Source organism: Etheostoma spectabile, unplaced genomic scaffold (assembly GCF_008692095.1).
Source record: "Etheostoma spectabile isolate EspeVRDwgs_2016 unplaced genomic scaffold, UIUC_Espe_1.0 scaffold00006442, whole genome shotgun sequence".
Classification (NCBI taxonomy): domain Eukaryota; kingdom Metazoa; phylum Chordata; class Actinopteri; order Perciformes; family Percidae; genus Etheostoma; species Etheostoma spectabile.
The window spans coordinates 1-22,069 of record NW_022603384.1 but is presented as its reverse complement, the minus strand read 5'-3'; the positions used below and the strand labels follow the sequence as shown (position 1 = coordinate 22,069).

At 44.2% G+C, this 22,069-nt stretch overlaps 15 non-coding genes across 15 annotated transcripts; 13 read left to right on the top strand and 2 right to left on the bottom strand.

Annotated features, from left to right (window-relative positions):
* Positions 1–395: 395 nt before the first annotated feature.
* Positions 396–611, bottom strand: LOC116678097 (small nucleolar RNA U3). The gene has a single exon (XR_004329163.1). It is a non-coding gene; the product is annotated as a small nucleolar RNA U3 (small nucleolar RNA).
* A 1,394-nt stretch (positions 612–2,005) lies between these two features.
* On the top strand, positions 2,006–2,078 carry trnak-uuu (transfer RNA lysine (anticodon UUU)). Its single transcript has one exon. It is a non-coding gene; the product is annotated as a tRNA-Lys (tRNA).
* A 1,313-nt stretch (positions 2,079–3,391) lies between these two features.
* Positions 3,392–3,464, top strand: trnar-ccu (transfer RNA arginine (anticodon CCU)). Its single transcript has one exon. It is a non-coding gene; the product is annotated as a tRNA-Arg (tRNA).
* A 3,403-nt stretch (positions 3,465–6,867) lies between these two features.
* On the bottom strand, positions 6,868–6,939 carry trnae-cuc (transfer RNA glutamic acid (anticodon CUC)). The gene has a single exon. It is a non-coding gene; the product is annotated as a tRNA-Glu (tRNA).
* A 10,318-nt stretch (positions 6,940–17,257) lies between these two features.
* On the top strand, positions 17,258–17,372 carry LOC116678099 (U5 spliceosomal RNA). The gene has a single exon (XR_004329165.1). It is a non-coding gene; the product is annotated as a U5 spliceosomal RNA (small nuclear RNA).
* Positions 17,373–17,612: 240 nt separating this feature from the next.
* Positions 17,613–17,799, top strand: LOC116678107 (U2 spliceosomal RNA). The gene has a single exon (XR_004329173.1). It is a non-coding gene; the product is annotated as a U2 spliceosomal RNA (small nuclear RNA).
* Positions 17,800–18,168: 369 nt separating this feature from the next.
* On the top strand, positions 18,169–18,283 carry LOC116678098 (U5 spliceosomal RNA). Its single transcript, XR_004329164.1, has one exon. It is a non-coding gene; the product is annotated as a U5 spliceosomal RNA (small nuclear RNA).
* A 241-nt stretch (positions 18,284–18,524) lies between these two features.
* LOC116678095 (U2 spliceosomal RNA) lies at positions 18,525–18,714 on the top strand. The gene has a single exon (XR_004329161.1). It is a non-coding gene; the product is annotated as a U2 spliceosomal RNA (small nuclear RNA).
* A 366-nt stretch (positions 18,715–19,080) lies between these two features.
* On the top strand, positions 19,081–19,195 carry LOC116678100 (U5 spliceosomal RNA). Its single transcript, XR_004329166.1, has one exon. It is a non-coding gene; the product is annotated as a U5 spliceosomal RNA (small nuclear RNA).
* Positions 19,196–19,431: 236 nt separating this feature from the next.
* On the top strand, positions 19,432–19,621 carry LOC116678106 (U2 spliceosomal RNA). Its single transcript, XR_004329171.1, has one exon. It is a non-coding gene; the product is annotated as a U2 spliceosomal RNA (small nuclear RNA).
* Positions 19,622–19,994: 373 nt separating this feature from the next.
* LOC116678104 (U5 spliceosomal RNA) lies at positions 19,995–20,106 on the top strand. Its single transcript, XR_004329169.1, has one exon. It is a non-coding gene; the product is annotated as a U5 spliceosomal RNA (small nuclear RNA).
* A 221-nt stretch (positions 20,107–20,327) lies between these two features.
* On the top strand, positions 20,328–20,520 carry LOC116678108 (U2 spliceosomal RNA). Its single transcript, XR_004329174.1, has one exon. It is a non-coding gene; the product is annotated as a U2 spliceosomal RNA (small nuclear RNA).
* A 368-nt stretch (positions 20,521–20,888) lies between these two features.
* Positions 20,889–21,003, top strand: LOC116678103 (U5 spliceosomal RNA). Its single transcript, XR_004329168.1, has one exon. It is a non-coding gene; the product is annotated as a U5 spliceosomal RNA (small nuclear RNA).
* A 244-nt stretch (positions 21,004–21,247) lies between these two features.
* Positions 21,248–21,435, top strand: LOC116678105 (U2 spliceosomal RNA). The gene has a single exon (XR_004329170.1). It is a non-coding gene; the product is annotated as a U2 spliceosomal RNA (small nuclear RNA).
* A 368-nt stretch (positions 21,436–21,803) lies between these two features.
* On the top strand, positions 21,804–21,918 carry LOC116678101 (U5 spliceosomal RNA). The gene has a single exon (XR_004329167.1). It is a non-coding gene; the product is annotated as a U5 spliceosomal RNA (small nuclear RNA).
* Positions 21,919–22,069: the final 151 nt, after the last annotated feature.

Sequence of the window (22,069 nt, the reverse complement as noted above, 5' to 3'; positions counted from 1 at the left end):
ATTTTCAGTCTGATTGTGAGTTGGCCCGGCCGTTGGCTAGTTAGCTAACGGTAGCTTCCATGCTACATAAATAAGACAGACAGAGATGTCCCTCAACTGGTGATAGAACCCTGATTCCCCCCCGTCCTGTTGGCTCAGAGCTCCACAGACTCAGTCCACAGGTACAAATTAATCTGAGAGGTTGTCATCACTGAGTTGTGGTTGAGAAATAAAATTGAATCATGGTTTAACTCAGTTTACATTTTTACACTGGACATAAGACATTAAAGTCAAGAAGGTAGGTGTTAACCCTTTCAAGGAACCTTGTCCACCATGGACTAAACATACTTCAAGACTGACTATAACTTAGCATATTTGGTTACCTTCACACATTTAATTTCTACATATCTGCTCCTACCACTCTGATCACATTCCCTTCCTCAATGCTCCATAAAGAAGCAAAGAACAATCATCAATGACAGAGAGCATATGAAGTGAATCATTACTCTCTGTCAACTTCACGTTCAGAAAGAAATATCACAACTCATCATCTTGGTCAACGAGACCAAACACTTTCAAAACACATTCCTCAAGTCAGAAACTTTAGAAATACTCCCTGAAAGTGCAGTCTTGTTTAGACTGAGGGCGGTACTGCATCTCATTCACTGCAGAGTGATTATCACTCAGGGTTCAGAGGGACAGAAGCTAATCGTTACGTGCTCCAGATGACTCTGAGGTGAGAAAATCTATTTAGATCTTTAAGAAGACCGATATGTAGATTGAATTAGATTTTCAGTCACTGTTGTCTCAATACTTCAGTGTCAGCCTACTTATTCTCTCCAATAAATGCTCCAGTCCTTTCTTTGCATTAATTGGTCTCAGAATGTTGCGGGTTAACCACCACTGTTGATTATTGGGTACAAAAAGCACTCAAGATATGTATATATATCATTTTTTTTAAATGTCTCCAAATAATGTTAAAAGTTAGTTTTTGGTAATTTTTAGTATTTGCTGGTTTATTAAGTCAATTCGGCGATGACGTCACACTGGGGAGCGAAGTCTCAGCCTGGCACTAGAACTACGGCGACTGACTGGGATGAGGAAGAGGAGGAAAAGCCAGCAGCCAAATAATTAACGAAATAACGAAACGGGCATATTTGGTTAACCATGACATGCGGGACAACAATGGGACGGTTGGGTTTAGGAAGCAATAACGGCACTTCTTTTTCCCACAGCCCTCTTTTTTTAGAAGCGTGGGTAGCTCAGTCGGTACAGCATCAGACTTTTATTCTGAGGGTCCAGGTTCAAGTCCCTGTTCAGGCGTGCAGTTGCACATTTTGCTTGATGCCATGATAAATTGTACACTTTGGCAATCCTTAACACTTTCAGACACTGTATCATTTAAGTAACATGCACAAGTCTTTAAAAAGAAATGTGACTGTTTTTTATGCAGGTTTGCATCATAACAATGCGGGTGCTATCTCTAATGAACAATGGGCAACCTACATCCATCTTGATAGCACCAAATCTCTGTGCTGATCTCCCTGCTTGGATGGCAAGTCATCTGGTGGATTTTTTCCATCAGAGGAAGCTGATCAAGAGGGAGAGTTGTTTTATTGTACCAACTAGCAGTAAAGTTTATTTGTCTGGAGCCATAAAATTGCATTAGGTTATCAACGTTTTCAGCGAAAAAGAATACCACAGCTCAAGTCCCTGGTAAGGCAACAGCTTTATTGTGTGATATGTATGAAGTGCTCGCTATTGTCATCTGTCATGCAGGTTTGCTGGATGTTCACAGTCTGCTAGTCGCCATGATGAGTTGTGACTTTGAGCTTTTTAATAACCTTTTTGGCCAATTTTCAACCAGTTTGTGCAATAACATTTGGTGTTGCATTGTGCAAATTATGGTCTACCCTCCTGCTGTCCAGAAGACTGTGATCATGGCAACAGCTCAATGGTCTTCATTTACTTGCACTTTAATCTGTAGTTCAGCAGATTGTTTTTTCCACAGTCAGTTGCTTTTGAAGCCTGGGTAGCTCAGTTGGTAGAGCATCAGACTTTTAATCTGAGGGTCCAGGGTTCAAGTCCCTGTTCAGGCGTAGAGTTGCACGTTCTGCTAGATGAGTTGTCCATTTGCATGGACATGGACAAATTCAGACACTATCATATCATGTGTGTTCCATGCGCAAGTCTTACAAAGAATTGTGACTATTTTTCAAGCAGGTTTGTATCATAACAATGTTACTGGTAAGTCTAAATGAACAATGGGCAACCTACATCCATCTTGCTAGCACCCACATCTCTGTACTCATCTCCCTGCTTAGATAGTATGTCTAAGGACCATTATACCGTTATAGACCATTTATGGGCTATATCCCTTTTCATTGGTTTGCTACCACTCTTAAATCATTCCTTTCATTGTATCAATCTCAGAAATAACCAAAGAATGACAAATTTCATTCATGTGCTTGTGTTCAACCACCTGTCACTGCATTTTTAGCAGCAGTAGTGTTTTTTAGTTCTTTTGAAACACCTGCCCTGTGTGAGGGTTGAACTCACGACCTTCAGATTATGAGACTGACGTGCTGCCTACTGCGCCAACGAGGCAACAAAAGACATTGCAATGGTTGGGAGAATCTCAGAAAAACTAACAATTTGGTCGTCAATCTTAATAAAAACAATGTATGTGGAAACCTATGTACTCACACAAAGGCTAAGATCAACACTAGATGCTTTATAATGACCCCATGAAAAGGGGAGACAAAAGACTGTGTGCAAAGGTTGCATACATGTATGCATGGTGTATGCATGGATGAGTGTGAGGTATGGTGTCAGTGATTTATGCTGGACAGTGTAAAACTAACAAAGATGAGCGGGAGAGGTGCTGGACTGAGAGACCTCTAGGGCAATCACAGATGCACAACCAATAATAAAACACTACTGAGTGAATAAGTTCAGAAAATGAAGACCATTGTTCAGAAACCTTAATGAAGCTTCATTTGACCATAACTATTAACCACCTGAACCTGGTAAAAGGTATGAGGTAGTCCTGCATAGCTAGCCAGTGATTTACCTCCTGTAGGTGGTGGTCGGCATGCCAACGAGGCTTGGAAATTTGCAGATGGTGATTCAGAGGAGATGTAACAGTTTAAAGTTTAAAGTAACTTAATTTTGGAGGTCAAAAGTTCAATGTCAAGGTGACTGTGTCCTCATGTCTGTCTATCTGATTCTTGTGAATGCAATATCTCTGAACGCCTAGAGGGAAGCACTTTAAATGTGGCATACATAACCACTAGGAGTCGCGGATGAACTGATTTCGATTTTGGAGGTCAAAGGTCAAGGTTACTGTTTCATTACGTCTCCAGAACTGTATATGTATTTCTCCTGAACTGGTGAGCTTTGGAGATGTAAGGCCCCTGTGGCCTAATGGATAAGGCACTGGCCTCCTAAGACAGGGATTGTGGGTTCAAGTCCCATCTGGGGTGAATTTCAGCAGATTGGCACAATGGAAGTGTCCTGGGCCTCTGACCCAGAGGTTCAGGGATTGAAACCATCCTCTGCTAACTCTGATTTTTAACTGCTGCTACTGTTGACAGCCCATGAAAAGTGGCAAGTCATGTTCTGGCAGATTAAAAAATTGACATACAGGATCCTGTAGTAATGCTGACTTTCCAGTGATGTGGTTGGGCTGTTTACAGGTCTTGATCATATCCATGGTTGCATGGACGGGACATCAATACACCGGTTCTAGCACCTGGTCGCTGTCTTGTCTTTGTCGTTCGACGACTATTGGGCTCACACCTTAACACACCTGAAGCATCTCAGCCTAAATCACGCTGCACCTCAAAGGACTCTCAAGCACTCCCAGCTGTGCTTTTGCAGAAGAGCGCCTTGTTTTCTTTTAGCTTGGGAAAAGGCTTTAGCTTATGACAAGGTAAACAGATTGCACCATTGTGCTACTCATTAGTGGGTCCACTTCAGTTATGTATTGAAGCACATCCTTAGAGCTAATGGCCCTCATTTATTAACCTAACGTACGACAGGCTTCACGTGAGATTCATGAAACGTTCGTATCACACCAATCAGAGCGTAAGAATGATCGTACATTGATAAATGCAGCGGCTAGAAACGATTGTTTTAAATATCACGCCCCACTATATTCTCAGTTTTGAGGCCTCGCCTCTATTATTTATGACATGGCCAGACATAATCCGGCTAAGAAGCGGCACTTTTCAGAGGTGGGGATTAAAGCCTGACATCCCAGTGCTCTGGTGCAGCCAGATACCACCAGGCCCAGGGCAATATGCCGCCTAAGAAAAATGCAATCCTACCCTATGAGAAGAATAAACATTGTGAAAATACAAAAATATGAATACATTAAACATATACGGGCATTGAACATATTGCTGCAGTCTCAGTCTTTGGATGGTATAGGTAGCGCCCCGTCAGACATGTCATGATATAGCAGTTCTCATGACTGAGAACCTACTATATCATGACATGTTTAATTTACCTATAATAATTTTGAGACAGGTCCTACTAAAGATCTGTTGTATCAGTCAGGACGGCCGAGTGGTCTAAGGCGGTGCGTTTAGGTTGCAGTCGCCACTGGAGTTGTGGGTTCAAATCCCACTTCTGACAATTAGTATTTTCATTTGGAACTAATGTCTAAGAGTTGACATTGGGAATAAAGAACTTAGCAGTTCTTTGTATTTAAGAGGAAATGAATGTGCATGAGAAACGCAATTCCAAGTGCAGCGATTTGTGAGCATCTTTATTGTCAACACATGTAAAGTTCCTTAGGGGCCCGTAGTGGATGAAATGGTAAAACATTTGGCCCTGGATGCATAGAATTCCTGCCATATTGAGAGACAAAGTTTGGGTGTCCTGAAAAAAGGGTCTTGAACTCTATCTCGCCGACCTCTTTTTTTTACTGTTTCTTGTTATGTCACGGCAAGAAGTATTATGCTTTTGAGTCGTTTGTCCATCTCTACATCATTCAACTCCACCCAGGGACGTTTATTGCTTAAATAATCTGGAGTGAGCCAACTCTGGGATTTATCCTTCTGCAGAAGACCATAGAGCAGCCTGAAGATAACCCAAGTGGCCTTATGTCTATCAGAAGATACAGTTCTGGAAACCATGTACATATTAATCTTTACGGTCATTGGTATGCAGGTCACTTGATGTAATACAAGCAAATACATAAGGCCAGACAGAGACAAAAAGTGAGAGAAAAGAAAAAGAGACTAGCTGTCTGGAGGATAATCAGCTGAGATCGTGTGCGTCTTTGAGAACTGTAAGTCATAGAACTGATGTTGTCAGTTCATGTAAGCCTGTTGTTGTATTGGTCTGTAGTTCTGGTACATTTAAAAGTTAGCTTGTTTACGTTCTTCTACTGTTGGCTAGGTTACACCTGGCTGTTGATTCGATATAATGGCGATTGTTGAACGTCCTTGCTCATTAAGATAATGTAATTAGTAGTTAGTTTATTGTTATTATTTACTAGCATATATGATTCCTATTCATTGTGTATGGTAGCCTTTACAATGTTGTTTATTTCATTTATTACCACACACACATTCATAGCAGAGCTGCCCCCCCCCCCCCCCCATGTTTATACTGATGATTGATTGTAATAAATCAACAGAGAGAAGTTGTCTCCGTCTGTGTTTTAACAGACACACCTGGGCCGAAGTTGGAAACCACAATCAGCTTTAAATCCAGTTCTAATCTAGTCCTCACTAAATTTCAAATAATTTCCCTGGAGTTACCATTACAAAATTTAATCTAATTAAATTGGAACATACACAGACTTCTCACAAAATCACACTTGAATTCATATCTTGCTACTCGGTCAGAATCTTATTACCTGGAGTCCCAGTCTCTGTCAATATAAATAGGCTATATGTTTATATATGTTTTAGGCCTATTGGCAGACAGCCATTTAAAATGTAGGCAATGGCATATAAAGAATAAAGAATAAAGAGTCTTTTCTCCATGTCCACTGTAGTTTCTCAGTGTGCTCTCTAGTAACATCTGTCTGGTCCAGGAGCTTTGTCATTCATAAGGCTACTTTTACTTTTATATTTAAGTATATTGCCAAGCCTGTACAGATGGAGGAGAGATGAAATGTGTCAGTAATATAGGAGATTGTTGGCTGGAAGTATGGAGATACTAATATGCATTACTTAAAAGGAGAAAACTAACAACATTCTATGGTCATGTAAGTATGTGTTTTCCATTAAAAAGATTGACTTGAGAATAATTACTTGGTCTATAAGTGATGTTCAGAGGCCCGACATGGCCCTTCTATGTTCATGTTAGTATGTGTTTTCCAATCAAAATTTGACTCGAGAATAATTAATTAGTCTATAAATGATGCTCAGAGGCCCCACATGGCCCTCACCTTGTTCGCAATAGGTCAGCGCAGTCGGCTGTTAACCGAAAGGATGGTGGTTCAAGTCCACCCAGGGACGTTTGTTGCTTAAATAACCTGGAGTAAGCCAACTCTAGGGTTTATCATTCTGCAGGTGAATATAGAGCAGCCCAAAGATAACCCAAGTGGCCTTACCTATATCTGAAGGTACAGTTCTGAAAACCTTGTACTGTACATATTAATCTTTACTGTCATTGGTATGCAGGTCACTTAATGTAATACAAGCAAATACATAAGGCCAGACAGAGACAAAAAGTGAGAGAAAAGAAAAAGAGATTAGCTGTCAATAGGATAACCAGTTGAGATTGTGTGCGTCTTTGAGAACTGTAAGTCATATAACTGATGTTGTCAATTCATTTAAACTAATGAGGAAGAATTTGACAAATCAAAATCAAGTCCAGGAACTTATTCTTTCAAACATCACACCTGAGTCTCTCAAGTCCTGACCATTCCCTGACCGGGAATCGAACCCGGGCCGCGGCGGTGAGAGCGCCGAATCCTAGCCACTAGACCATCAGGGAGTCACATCTTTCAAATTTATCTTTGCAGATGTGAGTTTTCTTTTCATTTACTGGAATGACTCATATTGTTTTAGGCGAGGAATGGCGCCTGGCTAGAGCTTCAGAAGGCAGGCCATGACAGATTACACATCTGTCACATAGTCAGTTTGTATTCTTAAATACCAAGTCTCTTGTTGTTCCTTGACTAGTTGGCCACCCCTGCTTTGCATCGCTCCAGGTATGTAGAATAAAAATCTGTTATGCACCTTTGCGTTGCGCTAAAATGTCAAAATTTGGACCTGAATCCAACAATAACATTACTGGACTCTCACATACATTGGTTTTCAGTTAAAAATGTTGGTTAGGGGTTTAGTAACTGCTTGAAAAAATGAAAAGAATTGTTATTGAGATAGAGGCAGATGAAGTGTTTATGACCCATCAATGAGGACAAAAGGATACATCCTCTGTCGGGGTCTGATTTAAAGGAAATGGTACTCTTTAAAACGTTAAACTAATGAGGAAGAATTTGACAAATCAACCAAAAACTTGCTCTTTTAAATCTGTGTCTGTCAAGTCCTGACCATTCCCTGACCGGGAACTGAACCCCGGCCACGGCGGTGAGGGCGCCAAATCCTAGCTATTAGACCATCAGGGAGTTACATTTATCTAATTTAATTTAACATATTGTTGGTTATATTGTTTTAGGCAAGAAATGGCGCATGGTTAGAGATTTAGAAGGCAGTGGTGCAAAATGCAAAACTGCCTGTTTCGATTTAATTACATGGTAATAATACCAAAACAGAGGTGTAGTGATTACTTGGAAATGCTTCCGGTAGTTTCTGAAATAAAAACCATGAATCAGTGGTGGAAAATGCAAAACTGCCTGTTTCAATTTTATTACATGGTAATATTAGAATAACAGAGGTGCAGAGATTAGAGGTGCAGAGATTACCTGGAAATACTTACCATGAAATATGTCTTGTCCTTCACGTACGTAACGCTGTGCAATCTGACCAGCAGCTAAACACCTTCCACCATCAAGCACTGGCGACGGGATCCTTGTAACACGTTTATTTGAGTAACAAAGGTGAAACTGGGAGAAAACACAATGACCAGTTACTTAGATAGTAATGAGTCACATATATTAAACAAAGATAATTGTAAAAACATATAACTACACAACAGGCTAGCAAAAATGTAAGATGAAATAAAGAAACACGTAATGTATTGTTATACAGTGTACGTAGTATAACCTATGTTGGGTATCTAAATAAACTAAGATATACTTACATGTGGCATTACCCAAGATAAAAGTGGCAAACTATCTTACTGAAGTATACCGTCAGTTAGGGCTGAACAATATTGTGTTTTAGCATTGACATCGCGATGTGCGCATGCGCGAAAGTCACATTGCAGGACGTTACGATGTTGACGTTAATACTTTTTTGCTGCTTGATAGAAAAGTAACCTTTCACTGTTTCTCCTTTACATGATTATTACCATCTGACCATTCCCCTTTAAGACAGGTAGCCATGTGGGCAACGTGTGTATGTGACGTTAGTCCGACGGGGTTTGGTATGGGAAGTGAGGCTCTTCGCGTGTAGAAAAGTAGCCTACCGTTGGCAACAGCTGCCTCAGACACAGTGATGTCATAGTATTTGATGGGTAGTGAGTGACGCTACAGTAGTTGGGGTTTTATGTTCTCCTCAAATACAAACTAAACCCCCTGATTAATGCAACATAATCACAACGTCTCCCGGCCATTTCCCACCGCAGAAAGCTGCTATCAGCCAAGCTAAAGCTAATATAGTTAGCTTAAAGAAACAAGCAGAAAGCTGCTACCAGCCAGGCTAAAGCTAAAATAGTTAGCTTAAAGAAACAAGCAGAAAGCTGCTACCAGCCGGTCTAAAGCTAATATAGTTAGCTTAAAGAAACAAGCAGAAAGCTGCTACCAGCCAGGCTAAAGCTAAAATAGTTAGCTTAAAGAAACAAGCAGAAAGGCGCTACCAGCCAGGCTAAAGCTAAAATAGTTAGCTTAAAGAAACAAGCAGAAAGCTGCTACCAGCGGTCTAAAGCTAATATAGTTAGCTTAAAGAACAAGCAGAAAGCTGCTACCAGCCAGGCTAAAGCTAATATAGTTAGCTTAAAGAAACAAGCAGAAAGCTGCTACCAGCCGGTCTAAAGCTAATACAACTAGCCCAAAGAAACAAGAGGCATGCAGGTCTGGTCAGTTTATCAAACTGACGAGCTGGCCTCGCTAGTCGACCACAACCTGAAATTTAGAGGAAGCAACATGCAGTCACTGTCATTCACGTTAACCTGGATTGATTATTATATGAATACAATGGTGTCATGCTAGTCAACCAGAGTATTTCTACCTGATGTCCCTCTCCAAAATCACTTCAGAAGAGCAATGTTAGTCACAGCGCTTACTTGCTTTGGTATTTGTGGGAAAATAATACAATGACTGAGGTGGTGATGAACAGGGCACTCAGGAACGGCCACGTAAAAGCTGGCTTAAAGTATATGCTGAATTAACCAAAGACTAAATAAGAGTGTGTGTGTGTGTGACATTTTATACATTATGCTTTGCAGCTGGGGTACAGCTAGGAGGGAGAGAACAGGAGGGCTATCTTAGTCAGATAAGCTACAGTGAGCACGAGAAGAGGAGATGGTGAGGCCAAGGACACTGAAGTTTGAGGACGGTCTGATAACTCAGAGAACAGGACGTACAAACTTAGAAGGGAGTGAACATAGCTGTCTTGTGAAGTAAATGATAACTGAAAATAATAGACAGGCAAGAAGGAAGAGGCAGAGCAGGGATTGTACCCCAGCAACAGTATAGCTGACCAATCAGGCCCCACAAGGGGAACCAATATAACCCTGAGCACGCTATTGTTTAAGTGCCTTTTTGGGAACCTCTGTACTAGACAAGTTTCCATCTGGTCCGTGCACGTTTAACTGCCCGGAAACGCATTTCATCTGTTGACCACAAGAATAAACGCTGTGTTAATTCATCATGGAGTCAGTTGTCAGTTTATAGAAGGATTTCTCCAACAAATTTGGTGACCCCGGACGTGATAACGTAATTGGACAGGAGAATCCAACTGGACCTTGGCATTGTGTCCACGGTCCGGTTCAGCTCAGCCACCGGACTGACATCCCGCAGCCCGTGAAGGGGACTGAGCGGCGATACTGCGATTCGTTGGTGTGATCACTGAGAGCTCTCAACAAAAAAGGTAAGCAGAAGCCTGTTTAAAATCAAAATTCTGTTATTGGCTGAAAACTAAATTGATGTGATCACATTTCAACTGTCGTAAGTGTTGTTTTAAGCGAAAAGTATTGATTGAATGTGCTGTAATTAAAGGGATATAAACAGATGAAATGTTGGGGCATGTGATGTGATTAAACAGAGAAAAACAACTAGAGAGTTGTGAGAGAATTGTTGAATAATACGGGTGGCGGTAGGAGAGGAAAAGGGACAAATAGTCAGAGGAAAATACGTCCAGATGGTTGACGAGGTAGGAGACTGCTAAGGACAGATAGTTCAGATGAGTGATTGTGAATTGCCACCCTTGGTTCTGTGTGAACAACCTGAAAAAGAATTGCAGTTAACAGATTGTCATTGTAATATTACGAGTCCACCGCGAGTGTATTTGTGCAAAGGAGTGAGAGGTCACTTTTTAAGTTGTAAAGATTATAGAGGTGTACATAAAAAGGCTCTAGATGGAGTCTTAATGAAAAAGTTGTTTGTTGTTGCATGTGTGATTTTTGTTGTGGTTTGGCTTGTTGGATTTTTTCTCACTGCTTATTTGTTGTAAAATGACGACCCCTTATGGTAAAGTGTTAGTAGGGGCAGTGAAAAAGTATGGCAATAAAGGAGAGGAGAAAGTAGCAAAAGAGATTGTGAAAGAATGGGAGAGAGGAGGATGGATTGAGGGAGAAGGGGCGCCGTCCCGGAGAAAGTGAATGAAATAGTGAAGTATGAAAAAAGTAAGTTGGAGTATGCGGAAAGGCAGGCAGAGGAGGAAAAGAAAAGAAAATGGTTTAAATTGACTAAACCAAAGCAGAAGGAGTATGAAGCGCAGAAAGAGAAATATGGGGTGGGGTGAAAATGACAAATGCAATACAGAAACAATTGGGATTGACAAAACAAGATGACAAAAGTTCACCAAAAACTGAGACAGAAGCTGAACAGAATAAAACCGCTAGCGCAGAGAAAACCCCGCTGCCCGCTGAGGCGCCCCGCCAACAAACCCTTTTTATCCAGATATAAGAAACCTAAGAATTTCCGCTCCACCGCCGCCGTATACAGGTCCAACGGCATCAAAACCCACAGTCCAAGCCCCAGTGGTAACTGCCCATTTACAGCCAAATGCATTACAAATAGACGTACCACAGGACCCATTGATACCGGCATTAGAGGGCCGCGTACAGGATTTAGAATGTTATCTAAATTTAATGGTACAGTCAGCGCCAGGGGGAGCAGCAGCGGCTCCACCACAACCAGCGGCTACAGTCCCAGCCGGCCCAAGCAAAGCTAGTACCCATATTCAGCTTTTTGCCAACAAAATCCAGAGCATTTTCACATGTCAGTAAAAGGACCCAGTCCACCTCACCATAGTACCCCACAAGACTCAGGAAGTAAGGAAGATAGCGAACAGTCAGACAGCAGCAGGGAAAGTGAGCAAACAGACAGAAGCTCCAGCTCTAGGGAAAGGACTAAAAACGACATAAACGCAGGCCCAGATCTAGATCACAAAGTCCTCAAGACGTTTTTGTAGCAGGCACATTAAAGGTAAATTTACCAACGAGGACCCTGACGAAGTTATGCTGCGAAGATCAACTAGAATAAGGGAAAAACTTAACAAAGAGTTCAGAGAGATAAAAAAGCAGCAAGAGCAGCTGCGTCTAACAGTAAATGAGCTCAGTGAGGGAGAGCAGACGCGCCACACACCAGAGGCGGGGCTACAATGCCACTCCGCCCAGTAGGAGGAGGAGGAGGACTGTTGATGTACACCCCTTACAGTTTTGGTGACTTAGATTCTCTGTGTGCAAAACTCCCCTCCTGACAGGAGGGGCTGAGCATTTCCTCACAGCTTTCAATAGTCTTACAGCAGAGTGCAGCTGTGTTTGGGAGATCTCAGAGCAGTATTGGGTAGAGTAATGGGAGCAGATGAAGCTAGTGCTGCCCTCACCAGAGGGGGAGCTGGACCCACTGTTCCCGCATCAGTGCCTGCATCAGCAGTAACCCTGGCATTTGGGCTGAGCTGCACCGCATTTATCCCACAGTTGGGGATCATGCAGCATGGCATGATTTAAAAAGACTAAGTGATGAAAATTTTGATGCCTATGCAGATAGAGCAAAAAAGATTTGGCAGCGTGCTATGAGGGAACCGTGGGACCAGTCCGCCGCCACAGTGGCGCTGTTCCGCCATGGGTACTAGGGGGATTACCCACAGCAGTTCAGACACAGTTAGGAGGAGTAGTAGGCCTGCAAACAATGACCGATGCAACATGGGGCGAGAATGTGCGTCATTTCCTGTCAAAACACCAAAAAGGAGCAGAGCAACAAGAAGATGAATTAAAAAGACTACAAACTCATTGTTAAAGAAACAACTGGAAGAATTAAACAAGCCCAAGCCCAGCAAAGCTAAACAAATGACAGTCTCACAGAACCCACAACAGTCAGAAGCCCTCACAGTTGCAGACATGCTGTCTTTTCTGGGCCTCACAGGATACAGCCGCTCACATATCCCTGACTATACAACAGAACTCATCGCTGTCTCACCGCCCCCCTCCTATGGACAACAGAGGCCGAGGCCGCCTTCTCTGACCTCAAAAGTGCCCTAGCAAGGGCAGAGACACTCACCTCCCCAGACTACTCACTCCATTTCATATGGATGTTTCTGAAAAAATGGCTTTCTCAATGCCATTTTATTTCAGAAAAAGGGGGAGACAGACATGTACTGATGTACCACTCATCAAGGCTGGATACAGTCAGGAGCCTATGAATGGAATCAGTGGCAGCGGAGCGGCGCCACAAAAGACAAAGATGGGATATGGAGGTCTCATCAGGAAAGATAGCAGCATCAGCCGAGATGTGCAGAATGTTGCTACCTGAGGCACACAGACCAACACATGAAGGAAGAAAACAGAAGACTCTGAATCTGTCTGAGCTGTGGTGGCACCCCAATTTGAGGGACATGGTGACACATTTTTGTCAGGAATGCAGGGTGTGTGGAGAGCATAATGTTCAGAAACCATACACCACACTAAAAGGAGCGTACCCAGTCCCCACAGCTGTTTTCAAGATATCAGTATAGATTATACTGATATGGGCGCAGAAAATGTGGTAGGGGGAAAAAGGTATCTTCTGGTGATGGTAGACAGGTTCTCTAGGTGGGTAGAAGCCATTCCCACCGGAAAAGAGGACGCAAAAACAGTGGTGAAATGGCTCAAAACTGAACTCATCCCGAGGTATGGGGTCCCCAGGCAAATAAGGTCAGATAATGGCACACATTTTAACAACAAACTACTAAGAGAAGTAGAACAGGCCCTGGGAATCACTCATGCCTTCGGATCAGTTTATCATCCACAGTCACAGGGAATGGTGGAAAGAGCAAACCAGACATTGAAGGCTAAGATAGCCAAGGCATGTGCAGGAAGCAAGTTAACATGGGTAGAAGCGCTCCCATTGGCCCTCATGGCTATGAGGTCCTCAGAAGGACGAGAAACACATTTGACCCCACACGAAATAATGACAGGGAGAAAAATGCCAGGACCTCCACTAGATGGAGGCCACATGCCAATGTTAGATGTTACGCAAATAGAAATGACAGACTATATGAAAAAAGCTAACATCTCTGGTTTCAGCCCTTTCTACGCAGGTCCAGTTGGCGAACAGGAAACCGCAGGAGGAAGCAACACTACCTGTCAAGGTAGGCGACTGGGTCAGGGTCAAAGTTCACAAGAGGAAGTGGACTGACCCCAGGTGGTCCGGGCCTTACGAAGTAAGGGAGGTTACTTCACACTCGGTCCAGGTTAAAGGTAAAAAAGGAGCACCTTGGCACCACCTGACACATTGTGCCCCAGTCGCACCTCCTAGCCGCCCATTGGCAGAAATTAGAAAAGCAATCCAAAATGTATAGATGGAAGAGATGTTTTGGCGGGGAACAGCCCCCACATAGTACATCCATAACTTGGAAGGCAATGGGGTTTGGAAAAAGACAACAGTTGTCCTAGCAGTAGTAGTAGTAGTGGAGTTGCAGCATTAATTCTGGGGTTGGAACATGCGTATGGGGACCGAGACCACAAAGAACAATCACCCGGTAGTGTCCACCACCTCTCAGTAACAAAGGAAATGAAACTAGACGAGAGAAAAGAAGAGCAGTTTGGGCAGTAGTGAAGCAACACACTAAGGGCCCATCCCCAAGGTGCGGTGCCAGATTGACTCTCCCCTATGTGAGAGACTCAACCACGTCATTTACCTTTGATTTGTGTCAGGCTATAGACTGCGGGGGGTATAATAGTTTCTACAAAAACACAGATGTGTACATCTGTGACGACTATCAAAAGGTAGAGGATTGTGAAAGGAGCGCTTCGGACAGGTGAAAGGTAGTCTCTGTAACAGCTGGTATGACGCGGGTTGGACAACAGGAGGGTGGAAACCATGGGCGAGGTTGACAGACAAAAGAGATTGGTGGGTACAACAAGATGAATGGGAGATATTATCTATACAGCGGGACTATAGTTCAGACCCCACGAAAATCCCATAACCCTGTCAGTAAATAGAGCAATGGGAGCAGGAACGGTCAGGATGTGTGGATGTTAGCCATAGGTGTATGGATAGCAGGAAGTGACCAGATAACCCCCCTGCAGATAAATATTTTGGATCCCCTCACGCACACACAGAATGACACTGACATGGCAGAGACTACAGTAAAACCCCTCTGAAGGAGGAAGACGTAATAGTGCAGGACTTCTCTAAAATGAGGGTGGAAGATGTGTTAGAGTTATCAGCAGGTGCAGGCCAGGACAATTTATGGATCAGGTGGCTAATACAGAATGCCAAAGAACAACACATGGAAGGGTGCGTGGCCTGTGCCACAGCTAGACCAGTCATGTTCACTAACCCGGCCCCGTTGTTTCCTAATGAGGACCCAGCAGGATATGCATGCATGTTGAACTTCACACACTCTAAGACAGCTTCCCGCAATTGTACTACCCTAGCATCCCTCTTTCCCCCAGGCTTTGAAAAACCAGGGTATTTTACCGCCATAAATGGGGGAGGGTGCAAGATATCACTGTTTCAATCTCACCGGATCAAGCAAGCCCACAATCAAACTAGGTGATATACCCCAGACTGGTGTAATACAACTGTACAAAACAAAACAGCCCTAGGCCCAGTGGCTAGATAGGACTATTCTACTATTGTGGTGGTCTTAGGTTGTACTCCCAGATAAAGTTCCCAAATCAAACGTCAGGAGTTTGTGCTATGGTTAGATTAGCTATGCCCATATCTTGGTAGGGAGTAGAGTCCACTTATACACACATAAGGCTGTGCAACTGACCGTAAGAGAAGGCGCAGGGCCCGTAGTATGCAAGGCCCGGCTTTTGATCCATGGGCGGGAACCCCAACCTATATAGACAGCATAGGAGTTCCTAGGGGTGTCCCGAATGAATACAAATTGGCAGATCAAATAGCCGCAGGATTTGAGAATATACCACTGCTTTCAGCCATCTTCCCCGTCACTCCCAGCAAAAATGTAGATAGGATAAATTTTGTGCATTATAATGTTTTACGCTTGAGCATGCAACTAGGGATGCCATCGAAGGCCTGGCCGAGCAGACGGCCCCAACGTCCCTCATGGCGCTCCAGAATAGGATGGCGCTGGACATGCTGTTGGCTGAAAAAGGAGGAGTCTGTTCATGTTCGGAGAGATGTGCTGTACGGTCATCCCTAACAACACTGCCCCGGATGGGAAGGTCACAGGGCTTTGAACCAACTTCGAGCCTTTCAGGAGATGCATGACGCCTCAGGTGTATCAAATCCATTGGAGGGGTGGATGACAACCTTTTTTGGCAAATGGAAGAATCTTATCACTGCTTGTTTGACATCTATTGCTGTTTTTCTCGCTATTCTAGTTACCTGTGGGTGTTGCTGTGTGCCCTGCCTGCGGACCATGACATCCCGGCTCATCACCACTGCCTTGTCCAAAGAAAAAGCGCCGCCTCCCTATTCCGCTGGGATGCTGCCATTACTCACCATGCCAGAGGACGGGGAGGACGTTGAGGCACTGCAGTTAGTGTAAAAAGTGTTTCGCACCTAGTAGGTGCGAAAAGGGGAATTTGTGGGAAAATAATACAATGACTGAGGTGGTGATGAACAGGGCACTCAGGAACGGCCACGTAAAAGCTGGCTTAAAGTATATGCTGAATTAACCAAAGACTAAATAAGATGTGTGTATGTGTGACATATTATACATTATGCTTTGCAGCTGGGGTACAGCTAGGAGGGAGAGAACAGGAGGGCTATCTTAGTCAGATAAGCTACAGTGAGCACAGAAGAGGAGATGGTGAGGCCAAGGACACTGAAGTTCGAGGACGGTCTGATAACTCAGAGAACAGGACCTACAAATTAAGAAGGGAGTGAACATAGCTGTCTGTGAAGTAAATGATAACTGAAAATAATAGAACAGGCAAGAAGGAAGAGGCAGAGCAGGGATTGTACCCCAGCAACAGTATAGCTGACCAATCAGGCCCACAAGGGGAACCAATATAACCCTGAGCACACTATTGTTTAAGTGCCTTTTGGGAACCTCTGTACTAGACAAGTTCCATCAGGTCCGTGCATGTAGAATTGCTCGGAAACGCATTTCATCTGTTTGACCACAAGAATAAACGCTGTGTTAATTCATCATGGAGTCAGTTGTCAGTTTATAGAAGGATTTCTCCAACAGAACGGTGCACCATCTTCTGTCTTGTGGAAAAACAATTGACGATGCACGTGGAGCTGCCCGTTGCTCAAACTGTCAATGGACCTGAAGAGACATGGCTGGCAGATTTTACCGTCAGAAGTTGTCGCAAAACTGAATGACCTCGTTGGTTCCTGTATCAAAACGTTGTTATAATACTGGCAAGATAAAGCCATACAAAAGTGTAGCAAGATTTGCACTATTTATTGGGGGAAAAACAGCAAGGACAAAATATTGGCCCTGTGACAGTGTGGCAATAGGCCAGGCCTTGGATTGGAAAGCGGCACACCAAGTGAGAATCACCGCGAGGGTTGGGACTGGGAAGACTGGGCATTTCGGCTGCTCTCGAGCGTGGGCTGCACTTACTCTGGTTTCTCTTCATAACGCACAAGCCTTTCGCCTTTTACTAAAGACTTCCGTGGAGAGGAACGCCTATGAGTTGAATTATTTTTGGTGGGCTTTGCTGTTTGGTTAAGCCTTTTGTACTTGTAAAAAACAAATGTGCTCTCCATAAGGAAACTCAGATTCTTAAACGCAGCTAAAATGTGACAGCATGGGAACATTGCAGGTTGGCAGAAGCTTGACCACTTGGGAAAACCAAAATTGCTTGGACGGTGGGTGCCAAGTAGCAGCTGTTATGTCCTTTTAAAATTACTGGACCGTGACAACTGAGAACCGTCCGGGGAGGTCGCATCGGACAGCAAAGAGGTGGTGGTCATCGCTTCTCGGCCTTTGGCTAAGATCAAGTGTAGTATCTGTCTTATCAGTTTAATATCTGATATGTCCTCTATCAGGGGACAACATATTAAATGGATTTTAGCAATGGGAGTTGAAAAAGGGGCTTGCTCCATTCACTCCACGCATCGACCCGTATTGCAGCGTCGCTGGGAACGGTGCACCCATCTTCTGTCTTGTGGAAAAACAATTGACGATGCACGTGGAGCTGCCCGTTGCTCAAACTGTTTATGGACCTGAAGAGACATGGCTGGCAGATTTTACCGTCAGAAGTTGTCGCAAAACCTGAATGACCTCGTTGGGTTCCTGGTATCAAAACGTTGTTATAATACTTGGCAAGATAAAGCCATACAAAAGTGTAGCAAGATTTGCACTATTTATGGCGGAAAAAACAGCAAGGACAAAATATTGGCCCTGTGACAGTGTGGCAATAGGCCAGGCCTTGGATTTGGAAAGCGGCACACCAAGTGAGAATCACCGCGAGGGTTGGGACTGGAAGAGACTGGGCATTTCGGCTGCTCTCGAGCGTGGGCTGCACTTACTCTGGTTTCTCTTCATAACGCACAAGCCTTTCGCCTTTTACTAAAGACTTCCGTGGAGAGGAACGCCTATGAGTTGAAATTATTTTTGGTGGGCTTTGCTGTTGTTGGTTAAGCCTTTTGTACTTGTAAAAAACAAATGCGCTCTCCATAAGGAAACTCAGAGTTCTTAACGCAGCTAAAATGTGACAGCATGGGAACATTGCAGGTTGGCAGAAGCTTGACCACTTGGGAAAACCAAAATTGCTTGGACGGGGGTGCAAGTAGCAGCTGTTATGTCCTTTTAAAATTACTGGACCGTGACAACTGAGAACCGTCCGGGGAGGTCGCATCGGACAGCAAAGAGGTGGTGGTCATCGCTTCTCGGCCTTTTGGCTAAGATCAAGTGTAGTATCTGTTCTTATCAGTTAATATCTGATATGTCCTCTATCAGGGGACAACATATTAAATGGATTTTTAGCAATGGGAGTTGAAAAAGGGGCTTGCTCCATTCACTCCACGCATCGACCCGGTATTGCAGCGTCGCTGGGAACGGTGCACCCATCTTCTGTCTTGTGGAAAAAACAATTGACGATGCACGTGGAGCTGCCCGTTGCTCAAACTGTCAATGGACCTGAAGAGACATGGCTGGCAGATTTTACCGTCAGAAGTTGTCGCAAAACCTGAATGACCTCGTTGGGTTCCTGGTATCAAAACGTTGTTATAATACTTGGCAAGATAAAGCCATACAAAGTGTAGCAAGATTTGCACTATTATTGGCGAAAAACAGCAAGGACAAAATATGGGCCCTGTGACAGTGTGGCAATAGGCCAGGCCTTGGATTTGGAAAGCGGCACACCAAGTGAGAATCACCGCGAGGGTTGGGACTGGGAAGACTGGGCATTTCGGCTGCTCTCGAGCGTGGGCTGCACTTACTCTGGTTTCTCTTCATAACGCACAAGCCTTTCGCCTTTTACTAAAGACTTCCGTGGAGAGGAACGCCCTATGAGTTGAAATTATTTGGTGGGCTTTGCTGTTTGGTTAAGCCTTTTGTACTTGTAAAAACAAATGCGCTCTCCATAAGGAAACTCAGATTCTTAAACGCAGCTAAAATGTGACAGCATGGGAACATTGCAGGTTGGCAGAAGCTTGACCACTTGGAAAACCAAAATTGCTTGGACGGGGGTGCCAAGTAGCAGCTGTTATGTCTTTTAAAATTACTGGACCGTGACAACTGAGAACCGTCCGGGGAGGTCGCATCGGACAGCAAAGAGGTGGTGGTCATCGCTTCTCGGCCTTTTGGCTAAGATCAAGTGTAGTATCTGTTCTTCTCAGTTTAATATCTGATATGTCCTCATCAGGGACAACATATTTAAATGGATTTTTAGCAATGGGAGTTGAAAAAGGGGCTTGCTCCATTTCACTCCACGATCGACCCGGTATTGCAGCGTCGCTGGGAACGGTGCACCCATCTTCTGTCTTGTGGACAAACAATTGACGATGCACGTGGAGTGCCCGTTGCTCAAACTGTCAATGGACCTGAAGAGACATGGCTGGCAGATTTCCGTCAGAAGTTGTTGTCGCAAAACTGAATGACCTCGTTGTTGGGTTCCTGGTATCAAACGTGTTATAATACTTGGCAAGATAAAGCCATACAAAAGTGTAGCAGATTTGCACTATTATTGGCGGAAAAACAGCAAGGACAAAATATGGCCCTGTGACAGTGTGGCAATAGGCCAGCCTGGGATTTGGAAAGCGGCACACCAAGTGAGAAATCACCGCGAGGGTTGGGACTGGGAAGACTGGGCATTTCGGCTGCTGCTCGTCTCGAGCGTGTGGTCTGCACTTACTCTGGTTTCTCTTCATAACGCACAGCCTTTCGCCTTTTACTAAAGACTTCCGTGGAGAGGAAGCCTATGATTGAAATTATTTTTGGTGTGGCTTTGCTGTTTGGTTAAGCCTTTGTACTTGAAAAAACAAATGCGCTCTCCATAAGAACTCAGATGTGACAGCATGGGAACATTGCAGGTTGGCAGAAGCTTGACCACTTTGGGAAAACCAAAATTGCTTGGACGGGGGGGTGCCAAGTAGCAGCTGTTTAGTCCTTTAAAATTACTGGGACCGTGACAACTGAGAACCGTCCGGGGAGGTCGCATCGGACAGCAAAGAGGTGGTGGTCATCGCTTCTCGGCTTTTGCTAAGATCAAGTGTAGTATCTGTTCTTATCAGTTTAATATCTGATATGTCCTCTATCAGGGGACAACATATTAATGGATTTTTAGCAATGGGAGTTGAAAAAGGGGCTTGCACCCATTCACTCCACGCATCGACCCGGTATTGCAGGCGCAGCGCGCGGGAACGGTGCACCCATCTTCTGTCTTGTTGGAAAAACAATTGACGATGCACGTGGAGCTGCCCGTTGCTCAAACTGTTATGGACCTGAAGAGACATGGCTGGCAGATTTTACCGTCAGAAGTTGTCGCAAAACCTGAATGACCTCGTTGGGTTCCTGGTATCAAAACGTTGTTATAATACTTGGCAAGATAAAAGCCATACAAAAGGTAGCAAGTTTGCACTATTTATGGCGGAAAAAACAGCAAGGACAAAATATTGGCCCTGTGACAGTGTGGCAATAGGCCAGGCCTTGGATTTGGAAAGCGGCACACCAAAGTGAGAATCACCGCGAGGGTTGGGACTGGGAAGACTGGGCATTTCGGCTGCTCTCGAGCGTGGGCTGCACTTACTCTGGTTTCTTTCATAACGCACAGCCTTTCGCCTTTTACTAAAGACTTCCGTGGAGAGGAACGCCTATGAGTTGAAATTATTTTTGGTGGGCTTTGCTGTTTGGTTAAGCCTTTTGTACTTGTAAAAACAAATGTGCTCTCCATAAGAAACTCAGATTCTTAACGCAGCTAAATGTGACAGCATGGGAACATTGCAGGTTGGCAGAAGCTTGACCACTTGGGAAAACCAAAATTGCGTGGACGGGGGTGCCAAGTAGCAGCTGTTTATGTCCTTTTAAAAATACGGACCGTGACACACTGGAAACACGTCGAAAGGTCGGGGGGAGGTCGCATCGGACAGCAAGAGGTGGTGGTCATCGCTTCTCGGCCTTTTGGCTAAGATCAAGTGTAGTATCTGTTCTTATCAGTTAATATCTGATATGTCCTCTATCAGGGGACAACATATTAATGGATTTTAGCAATGGGAGTTGAAAAAGGGGCTTGCTCCATTCACTCCACGCATCGACCCGGTATTGCAGCGTCGCTGGGAACGGTGCACCCATCTTCTGTCTTGTGGAAAAACAAATGCGACGATGCCGTGGAGCTGCCCGTTGCTCAAACTGTCAAGACCTGAAGAGACATGGCTGGCAGATTTTACCGTCAGAAGTTGTCGCAAAACCTGAATGACCTCGTTGGGTTCCTGGTATCCAAACGTTGTTATAATACTTGGCAAGATAAAGCCATACAAAGTGTAGCAAAGATTTGCACTATTTTATTGGCGGAAAAACAGCAAGGACAAATATTGGCCCTGTGACAGTGTGGCAATAGGCCGGCCTTGGATTTGGAAAGCGGCACACCAAGTGAGAATCACCGCGAGGGGGGACTGGGAAGACTGGGCATTTCGTCTGCTCTCGAGCGTGGGCGCACTGCACTTACTTGGTTTCTCTTCATAACGCACAAGCCTTTCGCCTTTTACTAAAGACTTCCGTGAGAGGAACGCCTATGAGTTGAAATTATTTTGGTGGGCTTTGCTGTGTTTGGTTAAGCCTTTTGTACTTGTAAAAAACCAATGCGCTCTCCATAAGGAAACTTCGAGTTCTTAACGCAGCTAAAAGTGACAGCATGGGAACATTGCAGGTGGCAGAAGCTTGACCACTTGGGAAAACAAAATTGCTTGGACGGGGTGGCCAAGTAGCAG